The sequence below is a fragment of the Dipodomys spectabilis genome, unplaced genomic scaffold (assembly GCF_019054845.1).
Source record: "Dipodomys spectabilis isolate Male_0828 unplaced genomic scaffold, ASM1905484v1 ptg000504l, whole genome shotgun sequence".
Classification (NCBI taxonomy): Eukaryota; Metazoa; Chordata; class Mammalia; order Rodentia; family Heteromyidae; genus Dipodomys; species Dipodomys spectabilis.
The window spans coordinates 1,073,123-1,086,532 of NW_024871181.1; the positions used below are offsets into that span (position 1 = coordinate 1,073,123).

The 13,410-nt window shown below is 44.7% G+C and overlaps 1 protein-coding gene and 1 long non-coding RNA gene across 5 annotated transcripts in view; one reads left to right on the forward strand and one right to left on the reverse strand.

Annotated features, from left to right (window-relative positions):
* Positions 1-1,508: 1,508 nt before the first annotated feature.
* Positions 1,509-5,997, reverse strand: LOC122099099. Its single transcript, XR_006145853.1, has 3 exons — positions 5,732-5,997; positions 2,554-2,646; positions 1,509-1,745 (listed from the first exon to the last, which is right to left on the reverse strand). It is a non-coding gene; the product is annotated as an uncharacterized LOC122099099 (long non-coding RNA).
* A 789-nt stretch (positions 5,998-6,786) lies between these two features.
* Prdm2 (PR/SET domain 2) overlaps positions 6,787-13,410 on the forward strand; it is a 99,616-nt gene continuing 92,992 nt past the window's right edge. For 3 of the 4 annotated variants that reach the window (XM_042669670.1, XM_042669673.1, XM_042669671.1), the window contains exon 1: positions 6,787-6,859. The gene's annotated coding sequence lies outside the window, so the exon portion shown is untranslated. The remainder of the gene's footprint in view (positions 6,860-13,410) is intronic. The other variant, XM_042669672.1, reaches the window with a different exon arrangement.

The following is a 13,410-nucleotide window of genomic DNA, read 5'->3' on the forward strand; positions in this document are numbered from 1 at the left end:
TCAGCATTAAAAAAATAACTGGGGGAAAAGATGTAATAAAACTCAACAGTCCCCTGCTTTTTTGGTGGAACTGGAGTTTAAACTCAGAGTCTCACACTAGCCAGGCCTGCACTTTACCACTCGAGCACACCCTCAGCCCTTTGTAACAGTTTTATTTTTCTGGTAGGTCTTGTATTTTTGCCTGGGGCTGATCTGGACCATAGCCCTTCTATTTTCGCCTACTGCTTATCTGCTTGTTGACTGAGATGGTGTTTTGCTGGCCCTGAATTCCAGGACTTCCAACCCTGCTTACAAATCTTTGATAAGGAATTATCTCTATCAACAGCCCAACAACCTTAAAACAGTAGGTTTTCAATCCTTTGGGAGGAGTGAAGGAGGGAATTAAATGAGAAGAAAAGGGAATTCGGAAGAAATTCAGTCCAGCACTGAGGATCTAACCCAGCCTTGCACATATCTAGAAGTATCCTACCCTCAATAGAGTTACATCCACAGCCCAAGTTTTTGCTTGACTGTGGCCAGTATATTTCCATTCCAGAGATATTTATGTGATAAAACATTGTACCATTATTTATTAATCAACAGCATTGGCTGAGGAAAATATGTGCCTAGTAGCGATGAACTCTCCTGGGACTTAGGATTTATTTAGGACTTCGGACATAACGTGTTCACTTGTCTGACTGCAGGAAGTAGCACCTGGAGATGTTTTGGTGGAGTTTTCATGGGATGGCTATTAAGAAGAAATGATTCTCGTGCACTGTACTTCAGTACTGGGGTAGTATCTCCCCCAAATTCATGCCCCTTCTAGGACCTTAGACTGTGACTCTATTTGTCAGCACAGGTAGTTATGTCTTTCTGGTAGAGTGTAGGCCTTAAATCTTGTGGCTGGTATAAGCCAGCCACAGGAAGAACAAAGTGGTGGAAGCAATGTGTTTACAAGGCCAACTCCCAAAGCTTGAAAGAGGCATTTTCAGGCCTGAGCAGTAAGTAAGCTTGTCTGCCCCTGCAGAACTGAGAGAGAATGCAGCCCTGAGCAGAAGTGAGGCATCGCAAGGCTGGCTTTGGAAGAGGCAAAACGTGGATGCAGAACTGAGGGTGTGATGAGAGAATTCTAGACAAAAGGAAAGGTGAAGAAAGCAGTCACAAGGTTCCATGTCATTGCAGAAGCAGGGCCCCATGTGACATGTTTATGTCGGTAGGGTGGGTCTCCCCCTCCAGGCCCCCAGAAAAGCTGCTTGCTTGGAGCTGTGGTGTCACCATGGCCCTGCAGCCTGTGGATTTCAGCACATGATTTATCTTCCATTCCTCTTCACACTGCTTTTTTTTTCCCCTGTGGAAAAAAATGTTTTCAACTTTATGACTTTGTTCCAACCTGTATGTTTTATTCATGCTCTCATGGTGGTGTATTAGAGAATTAATTCTGCCTTCCAGGAAGACAGAAACTTCCCTTTCTGTTCCCTGCAGCAAATCGCATCCATCTTTGAGCTCATTACTGGGGTGTCTGCGACAGGAGCAAACTCTGCTACTTGGGCCCACGTGGGTGGGAAAGGCTGGAACTGCTCTTGACTTAACATGTTTGTTTCTAAAAACATTACATGTGGCATAGGAATTGCAGTGGAAGAATGTAGAATCAGCGCTCAAGATTTTCTTGTAGGATGGAGGGAAGTTATCTTTGGGGCCCTGGATTCGAATTGGTTGGAAATTTTTGAGCGTTGTGGAATTGAGTCTTTTCTTCTTTTTAAAAGTACCTAAAAAAAAAAAAAGAAGAAGTGGGGAGGTGCCAATCTTTCCGGAGCATATCTGAAATGCTGCGGTGCCTTTCTAGCCTCCCGCTGCCCTCTAAGCTGTTTATACACCCAGTCTCCTCCCTGGACCCAGCATTCTCAGAGATCAGCAGTGTCCACAAGCATCTTCATGGCTGAAAACAGGGCAAAAAGCGAGCACATCATGGACTTTTTTTTTTTTTTTTCTGGTCCTGGTGCTTGAACTCTGGGCCTGGGTGCTGTTCCTGATCTTTTGTGCTCAAGGCTGGTAGTGTGCCATTTGAGCCACAGCTGCACTTCTGGCTTTTTGTGGTTCATTGGAGATGAGTCTCATGGACTTTCCTGCCTTGACTGGCTTCACACTGTGATTCTTAGATTTCAGCTTTCTGAATGGCTAGGATTACAGACTTGAGCCACAGGTGCCCGGCTCATTATGGACTGAATATCTTAAAAGTTCTTTAATGCTTCTGGTTATGATCAGCTGAGTTTCCCCACACGGAATTTCAGCTCCAGTGTATTCAATTGTAAATAGCAGCTGTTACTGCAGCTGCAATGGTGAAAAGCTGACATAGTATCAATGCGGACTGGTTGCTAAGTACAGGTGATAGCTTTGCTTTTCCCACCATTTAATTTCAGCACTAAAAATCACCTATCATTCCAACGTTGTGTTGAGTTTTTCACCAAAGGGGCAGCCAAAAGGGTCTGTTACACAAATAGGACAACTTTTACCCCAGGATTTCTGTCTTTCTCATTCATCTATTCCTCTCTGATCAGAGCCCAGAATATAACTTACATGTCTTCTGGTGATGGTTTGGCTGTCAATGCTTGCTTTTGGTAAATGGCATGGCACAGAGGGTGGTGGCAGGAAGGGATGAGGTGACCAAACCTAAGAGAGACACTGGAAATTACTGTGGTTCAAGTAATATGGTATCAGCTTTGAACAAAAAAAGCCAAACAAGAGGTCAAACCTTGGTAAAGGAACTTTTTTCTATTTTTTTAAGGTAAGCAGTATGTTATCTGAACCAAAGGTTAGTTCATTTTGAGGCTGTCCTGACGACACTGAGCCCTTAGCCGAAGGCCATACCTAATGACCTCTTTTGCTGGTTCTTTGGAGATAAGAGTCTCACAGACTTTCCTGCCCCAACTGGCTTCAAACTTCAATCCTCAGATCTAAGCCTCCTGTGTAGCTAGGATTACAGGCGTGAACCACCAGTGCTGGGCACCTATGACCTTTTAATAAATGTTCCTGCTTGATGGTGCTAGTATTTAGAATGGCCTCTTTATGAAGATATTTAAATACTTTCCAATGCCTATCTTGTGTGTATCCAGGTAACTGACACCAATATGAGGAAGCTGAACTACTGTCTAAGCTCAAACTGGGTCCTATCACTTACCAAGGCAAGTTCTTCTACCTATCCTGGCCTTAAGTTTCTTTGCCTATACACAAAAATGCCTATTGCACAGAGTTGTTAAGAGGATAAATGCGATAATCCAAGCAAATATTGAGAGCAGATTCCCTCAGAGAATAAGTTATCATCATTTGGGGAGCTTTTGGCAGGGTGTTGTAGATTATTTAATCTCGGTTGTGAAATCTTTAATCTCTATAGAAGCAATGTTATAGACACTGCTGCGATGCCAATTATAATTGTACACTGTTTTAAAAATTCACAATGATTGAGCATGAGTGGCTCACACCTGTAATTCTGGCTACTCATGAGGTTGAGATCTGAGGATCATGGTTCAAAGCCAGCCTGGGCAGAAAAATCCCCATGAGACTCTTATCTCCAATTAACAACTCAAAAACAGGAAGGAAAGCTGTGACTCAAAGTGGTAGAGCACTAGCCTTGAGCTAAAGAGCTCAAGGACATTGCCCGCCCGAGTTCAAGCCTTACAAGCAACAAAACAAACAAAACCCCCACAATGTCTGACCTACAACATACTTTAATTCATATACTTCAAGAGAGCTAGGGAGAAGATACGTTTCCCCCCTCACAAAAAAGTATCTATGTATAGTGTTTACTACATATTGGCAAGTGTTCTTGGTGCCAGGATGTTCTGGTGCCAATCATGTTCCACGGTCAGGCACAAAACTAACCAGAGCTGTGCTAGGTGATTTGTGTAGTATGCTGTTTCACTCATGTTTTAGATTTTGACAAAGTACATTTTGTACTTTCATCCCATAACATAGATACAGCCTAGGAAGTGTGATGAAAAGGGCAATGAAAATTCTTCCCTTCATCACTCAGCAACACAGGTCACTATTTCAAAGAGTAATATTTAGTTTTCCACAAAGATAATAATCACTTAAATTACATTGCATTTCCTCTGTGTGTGTGTGTGTGTGCTGGTCCTGAGGCTTGAACAAAGGGCTAGCTGCTCTTTCTGAGCTGTTTTGCTCAAGGTTGGCACTTTATTGTTGAGTCACAGCTCCACTTTAGCTTTTTGGTGGTTAAAACGTCTCACAGTTTCCTGCCTGGGCTGGCTTTGAATCAAGATCCTCAGATCTCAGCCTCCTGAGTAGTTAGGATTACAGGTGTGATCCACCAGTGCCTAGCTAGTTCTTTTTTTGATATTTAAAATATGCTGTTTTTTAAAATTAAAATAGATAAAATGTATAATTATTTACTCTAAGCTGCTGTCCAAGTTGAAAAATGGAAACATATTCAAGCAAAATACACAGATGAAAACTATAGGGCTGGGTGCTGGAGACTTGTAATTCCACCATATTCAGGGGGCTTCAATTTGGAAGATGGAGATTTGAAGCAAACCCCAGAATATGACTACTAATGAAGATGATGTGAAGAGAGATTTGAAGACGTTGGTAGCAACCAGAAACTAGAAGACAGACGTAATCGCTCAAAACCATTACAGGGAGAATTGCTTTTTTAACACCTTCATTTTAGATCAGATACATTGATTTTTTGCACTTCCAGAGTCTATGATTTGTGTGTGTGTGCTCCAGTCCTGAGACTTGAACTCAGGGCCTGGGCGCTGTCCCTGAGCTTCAAGTGGTAGCACTCTACCACTTGAGCCATAACTCCACTTCTAGCTTTTTGGTAGTTAATTCAAAATAAGAATCTTAGACACTTCTGCCCAGGCTGGCTTCAAACTGTGATTCTCAGATCTCAGCCTCCTAAGGAGCTAAGATTACAAGTTTGAGCCACTGGCACCTGGCCAGTCTACATTTTTTTTTTTTTTTTGTCAGGCTTGGACTTTGGGCCTGGGTGCTGTCCCTGCAATTTTTGTTTTCAAGGCTAGTGCTCTACCACTCGAGCCACAGTTCCACTTGTGGCTTTTTTGTAGTTTATTGGAGATAGAGTCTCATGGACTTTCCTGCCTGGGCTAGTTTTTGAATTGAATTATTGGTGTGAGCTACCATCACCTACCTCAGAATCAACTTTTTTTTTTTTTGTCTGTCATGGAGCCTGAACTCTGGGCCTGGACACTGTCCCTCAGCTCTTCAGCTCAAGCCTAGTGCTCTACCACTTGAGCCACAGCACCACTTTCTGCTTATGTGGTGCTGAGGAATCGAACTCTGGGCCTCATGCATGCAAGGTAAGCACTCTACCATGAGGCCATCTTCCCAGCCCCAGAATCAACAATTTTAAAAGAATAAATTTGTTGTTTTCAATCATCAGATTTGTAATGGCAATTCCAGGAAACAAATTTATCCAGTCATTTCAGATTAACAACAGGAAGGACAATAATGGACTACTCTGCCAACCTTCTTTTGTAAGATTCCTGCCACCTTTGACACTCAATTTTCCTTTTACATTCCATTAAATGCTGTGGCATATAACTTTTTCTTTAAAATGTTGATGTGTGTGTGTGTTAGTAGTGGACGGAATGGTGAAGTCTCCCTTCGCCCCCAAAGATACCTCAAATGGTTTTGATGCAGAGGTTAAGCTGAAAGGTATTAATCAAGGTAAAGGGTACAGTAATCTCATGATTGACTGGCTTAGGAAACATACTATTTTCAAGTATCTCTCTGATCTGCAGATTTTCCTTGCAGAGCAGAAGAAATAAACAAACTGTGGAGATTTGATTTGCATATTTTGTAGGTTCTCTGCGGATCCTGTCATTTCGGTTGATATTTTCTTTGATGAAGTTATCTTCATTTGTTCACTCGGTTCCCAGCTACAGCATGAACCCTTTATAATGCGATTTATGGTCTATGTTGGTACACGTGCTTCCTTAAATTCGAGTTACATAAATGAGCTCCTCCAGTCTTTCCAAAGATTTGGAGGCACGCCTGGAACCTAATGTACTATTTATTAGATCAGACCCATTCCACTAGAAATGTAGACCTGAAACTCAGCCACTTGAACTGTTCCTCCAGTGCGGCATTCTACGATTGAATGAAGTCCCGTGGACTTTGCTGCTAGGGCTGGCTTCCAGTTTCCATCTGCCAGGTCTCAGCCTCCCAGAGTGGCTAGGATTCCAGGCGTGGGCCACAGGCGCCCAGCGGCTCAGCATGCTTAGATTCCACCCTGACTTCGTTTTCTGGGGATGTTATCTCGTGGGGACGCCACGACCCCCGGGCTTGGTCTCCTCCCCGCAGGTCGGGGTGAGCTCCCGGCGCAGGCCTCCCTCCGGATGTCCACCTTTAGTCCAGCCCGGTCCACGCCCACCAGGACACCGCGTGGCCGCGTCCCGGGGCCTCCCCTAGGGTCCAGGCCCACGCCAGGCCGCGTGGCGGCTGGCAGCGCGTCCGCCCAGCAGCCCGGAGAGCCTGGCGTCACGGAGGGCCACGTTTCTGGGTGCCGTCAGGGAGTCTCTGGTCTCGAAGGCCTCCGACGGGCGCTTTCCCTCCCCGCCCGGGTCAAAGGCCGAGGGCGGGGTCACTCGGGGGGCCCGCGGAGCCCCGCGAAGGGCGCGGGGGTCCTCCCAGGCCGTCCGGTCGTCGCGCGTCGTCGCGTCAAGCCCGCAGTCAGCGGTCGCCGGCGACGCGCGGGGTCGAGGTCGAGGGTCGCGAAGGCCGCGCCGTCGCCTTACGTCACTTCCGGCTTGGTCAAAGATGGCGGCGGCGCGGCCGCGGTTGCCGGGGTGGGTGGACCAGCGGCGGCGGCGGCGGCGGCTCCGGGCGCGTTGAGGCGCAGGTGAGGGCGGTGGGGCGGGCTGGCGCCGGGACGACGGGTTCGGGGCCGCGTGGCGGTGGCGGGCGGGAGTGGAACACGCCGGGGACCGGGCGTCGCGGGGACCTGGGGCCGGCGGACGCGCCCCCTCCGCGGTCCCGGACGCGACAGGTTGACGGGGCCGAGAGGCTGGGGACGAGGTGCGGACCGGCGGTGCGGACCGGCGTGGGCTCGGGGCCCCCGCGGCGGAGTCGGGGTGGGCTTTGTCGCGGCGTGGCTGGCCCGGCGCTCGCTCGCGCGGGGGGACCCGGGAGCCTCGCGCCGACCCCGGGGCCGGCCCCGTGGTCAGGTCGCGGTGCTGTTTTTTTTTTTTCTTTTGTGTCCCGGCTGCGTGTGCCTTCCGCTCTGGTGCCTCGACTTCCCCTGTGTCCTTTGTGTTTCCGGGATAGTTTTTGGGCGATCGGAAGCTGGGAACCGCCCCCCCGCCCCGTGTGGCCGTAGACCCACTGTGTGTCTGCGCGCGCGTGCATTTGTGTGACACTCGCTGGTGCTTGCACGGCGCGGTTCGTCACCGAAGCCATCCATGAACCTCGTTCTGCGGGTGGCCACGGGACAGAAGTAAACCAAACCGGCCAGCGTCCCCCGACCCCCGAGATTTCTCCCGACCGTCCCGGGGACCACCGACCCCAGCCTCCACCCCGGACCCCCTTGAAACCAGCCTTGGGTCAGGCCCGGACGTCGGGGGAACGACCCCTCAGCCACCCTGGAAGCCGCTTTTCCCCAACTACGCAGCTGAATTTCCTCTGACAAGTGAGGTTCCTGTCGCTGCATGGAGGTTTTGGGGTGTACTTGAGACGTGGACCGCTTTTGGCTGGATCCCTGGAATCCATCCTCAGAACCCTTTAATCACAAGACACTGAAATGATGGTCCTTGGAGCAGTCCTTGTCCCCTAAACACGACTAAAATATACCTCACGCTAGTTTCCTCTGGTTTTATTACTGATTTGCAGCGTTTTCAACACCCACAACTTCTCTTACCTACATCCTTTTACCTACAGTAGCATCGCCTTCATTTCACTTCGGTCAGCACTGTCCCTGTTTGTATGTAAACACGTAGATTCCCACTCCTCCACCCTCTTTTTTGTGTATGTGCTATTTCTGGGGTTTGAACACCAACATCACCATCTCTAGCTTTTTAATTGGAATTAAAAGTCTCACAGATGTGTCTGCCTGGGGTGGATTTAAATCTCCATAAAATCGCCATCCTCCAGTTCCCAGACTCTGAGTAGGACCACAGACTTGAGCCACTGGTGTCCAGTGGTTTCTCCTTTTTTTTTTTTTTTTTTTTAATGTGATGGGAAATGTGAGTAGAAAGAAATATTAAGAATGATGTTCAGAGACAGTTGTGTTTCTTTGTAGTAAGTTTTGTGTTTTTGAAACAGTGCTCAGCTGCCAACTCAAAAGCCACGGAGGCTTTCTTACTTGTAAATGCTGCACTTAGCAGAATTCTTTTCCATGTTAAATCTCAGTTTATCCTTGAGGAATATTAAGGTAATTTTATTAAACCATTTTATTTCAAACTGTGGAACGGGATATAGGAATTGGTTGAGGGAACCAAGCACAAAGGTGTTTGCTGTTTTTCCAAGGCTTATTTTATCCCTCAGCCAGTTGGTTTGGTTTAAATCAGTGAGTACATTAAACTGCTTAGGAAAGGGTCGGCCACAGAATAATAATGCTCAGTAAGTGCTTGCTTTTGTGGAAGGCAGTTTTCTTTTGGAACATTCATTGGGGCTGTTTTCTTCTTTTGTAGACAATGCCTGAAATAATAGAGTGTAAATTTGTAATAACCTATTAGTTTTGTAAGTACAAAACATGACAAAGCATTCTTATTGTAGAATAGTTGGAAAATAGTAAAAAGCACAAAGGGAGAGAAGGAATTGGCCATAACCTTCCCTCTCCAAGGATAACCATTGTTATCCTTGGATAACACACCCCATTGGTGTGCCTTTGTGTTTATACATTTATAAACACAGAGTGGATATCCTATGTATATTGATTGTAACTTGTCTTCACTCGTGGTATTGTGAGCCTCTGTCCATGCCAATACCTGTTCTTCAGTGTGCTGTTGAATGGTGTCTCAAATGTGGATGGGCCATAAGTTACCAATCAATTCCATATTGATCCCTCAGGTTTCTGAAGCCTGAAATTTGCTTTTCATTAAGATTAATTTTTTTTCCTATTAAGAGTTTTAAAGTTCCTCAGTCTTGTAAGATATGTAAAAAACATAAATTCTACTTTTTAGCATCTCAGTATACATTTTTCTGTCAGGTACAGTTCTAAGGTAGCACGCTCAGCTCCCTGTCTTTTCTCAGATAGATCTGTGCAGTTATGTACATAACTGTGAGCACATTTTCTTTTGATGATTATTTCACTTTAGATGTTTATTTATTCATGAGGCTGTCCTTTAAACTGCTCATCTCTTTTCAAGTTTCAAGGAAATGATTCACAAACCTCTTAGGTCCTGCTAAATTATTCTCTAGGATAGAAAACACCTTAGGTTATTGACTATTTTCCTGTCTTATGATGAGCTTTTCATATTATTTTTACTACCCATGCAGAAAAAAAAAATCAGAAACACCACAAACTGAGTTTCCCCTAGAAGCCTCTGTAGTGGGGAGTGGAAGAGAAATATGGACGTGGAAAGGGTAATTTGTGAGGGCCAGCAGCAGAAGTTTCTGGGTGGTGGTGGGGTGGGGATAAAACCGTACCTGCACATCTGAAATGTCTGCTTTTGGTTATGTGTGTCTTGAGCCATCACTGTCTTCACCAACCACCGGATTGTGCTCTGGTTCTCCTTTTGTAGTCAGAAGTTTCTAGTTGGAGCTGTAAAAATCATCTTTGTGGAGCTGACAGGCTGGAAGCTGTGGATGCCGTTGGTTGGGTTTTGTTAAAGCAGGGTTTCTCAGCCTCTGTACTGTTGACATTTGGGCTGGCTCACTCTTGGTTTGAGGGAGAGGGATGACTCTTGGACTCTTGTGCATTGTAGAACATTTAACAACTTCTTTTCCCTACCTGTGAGGTGCCTCTCCACCCCTGTTATGTCAGGTAATAAGTCTCCAGACATTACCAGATGTGTAATGGGGTGGGGCGGGGACAAAAATGAGTGGTCCTCAATGGCTGCATTAAAAGATATATTGAAGAAAGGCCCCTTTGACTGAATGGTTTAATCATGAAACAGTAGAAGGAACTTAAAAGAACTGCAAGAATATATGGTGTACGCTCTACCTGGAAGGCAGGGACTCAGCTTCCTGTGCTGTCCCAGTTCCTTCCAGCTTTTGTTTCTGTGACTTTGTGAATGGTCAGTTTGAGCAGTTTTGCATCCACCTCCTTAGGTGGCAGAGATAAAGCAATGTGAAAGACCATGGAGATGCTGAACTTTTCACGATGGGATTGGCATTCTCAATATGCAGATTAAATTATGAAATTTAAATAAATTTACATGGAGTTGATGCCTCATGAATTGTGTAAACATGTCCATTGTACTGAACAGCTCAGAAATGACTGTCTTCTAGAAAATGAGATTTCTTAAAGAAACCCTTTTAAAATAGAAGCTAAATTCTAGTGGTTTTTTTTTTTTTTTTTTTTTTTAATACTGCCTCTTTTTTTTTTTCTTCAATCAGTTTGGGGATACAGAAGTAGTGAATTTGTCTTGAGGAAAGGTAGTTGGCTTCCAAGCACTTACCTTACTGTAACTTAATACCTTTTAATGGTAGCTTATTGATCTGCATGGAATGCATGTATCAGTAATGCTCTTTGGGGAAAAAAAACCAGCTCTCAAATATTTATGGGTAATTTTTCTTTTTTGTTCTGGAATAAGAAATCTTTAGACATTGGTAAATAAACTATATAGAAGGATCTCCATTGGAGCTCCATGTACTAATAGGGTGGGTTTCACTGGAATGAATGCATCTATTCTCTTTTTTTCACAGCAGTGGGGTAAATATTCTTTCAGAGACCGAATTGTGAAATTGCGAGTTAGAGTTGGAATTACTGTATGCATTGGATATGATTCCTTTGGAGTGAAATATGCTTGTAATATTTTTCCCAGTCCTGTGTAGTATTTATAACAGAGGCTGGTCCATGTCACACTTATGCTGTGTTTGTATTTATTAGTCCTTTGGAGCATGAAATAAAGGGGGTTTCACTGAATACTTACGTATTTTCCAGCAATTTTGGAGGGAAGAATATTTTATAGCTTTTGCAATAAATTATATATTAAGAAAGAGCAGAATTACTTCTTTGCATAGCTCGCCTGGAATATGGAAAACAATGCAACTGTGAGTTTTATTACCTAGGGTAGCCAGTCTGAAAGCTGCTAAACCAATGCATTTTATGGGTGCTTATCGGTAGTTTTCCTAAGTCTTGGTTAAACATTGGCAGGAACGGTTCTATGGTACTATCATATAATTTAAACGATGCCATGAAAATTGGCAAAGAATTGTGGGAGTTCCCAAACCATATACTTAGTATGAAATATGTATATTTTCTAAGACCTTATTAAGATAGTATCTAGTTTTATGGTACCCCGGTAAGTAGGACTATTCAAAAGAAAGGCTCTTGGGGTAAATACAGACTTTTTTTTTTTCTGTACTGGAGTTAGGGCCCAGGGCTACATGCTCTTGAGCTATACCCCTAGCTACGTTTCCATTCTTAATGGTGAAGTTCTCTTCCCATTTGTTAGGAGAAATGGACTGAGCATTTCTGGAGCTGCAAGTGATTCAGAAGAAGCAAGTGGTGATTGAATGGAGCAGCTCTCTGGGTGTGTATGTGTATGTGTATGTGTATGCGTATGCGTATGTGTATGTGTATGTGTATGTGAGGGGGTTGGCACAGTTATTGATCCCTGCACACTATCTCCTGAGTCCTTGGGCTTTCTGACCTTACTAGTTTGTTCCCTGCTGGACAAAGAAACAGGTGGTCAGTTTTCAAGTCCCTTCCCTGCCATCCACAAAGCCAAATCTTTGTACTCTACTCTCTCTGGCCACTTTTCTAAACCCTGGTCGTTGCTTCTTGAGTAACCCCTTGGGACTGAAAGATTAGGAATCTCTACCCCAAGTGCCATTCCTGAATGTGCAGAGACCATGGCTCACTGAGCTCTCCATGGGAGTGTCTGGTCTTTCCTCAGAGTTACTCTCCAAAACACCTCTGCAGATATGTTCAAGCCCAGTCTTGCAGTCAGCCACATTCTCGCGTTGGGCTGTCCTTCCCTCCTGTTCTTCCTTTGCTCTGCAAGTCTGTCACTGCTGCTTCCAGCTGTTTTCTGTGGTCTAGATGCTAATTGCTTATTAGCTTAGGTTTTTAACTGGCATTCTGCCCCATCTTTCTAGCTGCAACCACTTGACTCTTTCCTATCTACTTAACCTTCCTTATACATTCAACTATTTTATTTAAAGCACAACCTCAGTGAGAAGTACTTGGTTGCCCATCCCAGCCAACTAAATTAGCCTTTTGACAGGCTTTGCTGGAACCAGGCTTCTTTGCTGCGGTCACCATGACCCTGCTTTCAGAATTCCTCTTGCATCTTTTGCTGTAGACCCTCAGGGCATGGGGAGTAGGTTAGTAATTTCTAGCACTGTATCTTGGGAGCCTTGCTTACAAAGTCATCTTCCAGTTTCACCTGGAGCTCAACTCTCTCTTGGCTGTCCTGTTCTTGCCTGTGTAGATCCTCTCTGGGGGCCAGCCAACACAGGAGGCCAGTGTGAAGAGGCTTTCATTGTTTTTAGACATGTAGTTTTCCCTTGAAATGACAGCTACAGATAACTTACTTTGTGAAAATATATTTTCCTCTGAAAATAGTAACTCAAGTGTATTCATAGGTTTCTTAAATTGGACAACAGCACACATTGCAAACAGTAGGCATCGCTGTTGTTTTAAAGTGCTGTCAGGAACAGGGTAATCATATCCTGAACATACTAATTTTCAAAGTTCTCAAGATTAGTACTTGAGTTGGCAACTCTGTTAGAGAACAAGTACCTCCAGAGTCAGCTAAGCCTCCATTTTGTGCAGAAAATTATCACATGGCTCCTTGCTTGAGACATTTTGTTTGAAGCTTGCATTTGAGTGGTTAGTGAGGAATTTACTTACTTTTCCTTATAATAATATAAAGCTCTTGTATATTAACTAGGGAAAGGAAAGTCCTTCAGTACTGTTTTGTAGAGTATCCAGCTAATAGTGAATTATTTTGTATTTTTACTAGGAGGGATGGCAGTTGTAGCCTGGTCCCAGAAGAACCCCACCCCTCCTCGCCCCTCCAGAGGGCAGGCTGCTCTGAGAGTAGCCCCACTTTTCCTGTCCAGTCTCTCACAACTGTATATCCTGACAGACTTGAAAATGGGGAAGAAAAATGAACTTTAATTCATAGTATTTATTGTGACAGGATGGAGTAAGCACATCCAGGAAAACTAACAATGAGTCTTTGGGTTTTTGTACCAAGGGGAAGAAAACCCTACTGCCTGGGAGATATGGAAACGTAAATTCTTTAGAGAAGCGAGGCGTTTTGAAGTAGAGAGTGAAAA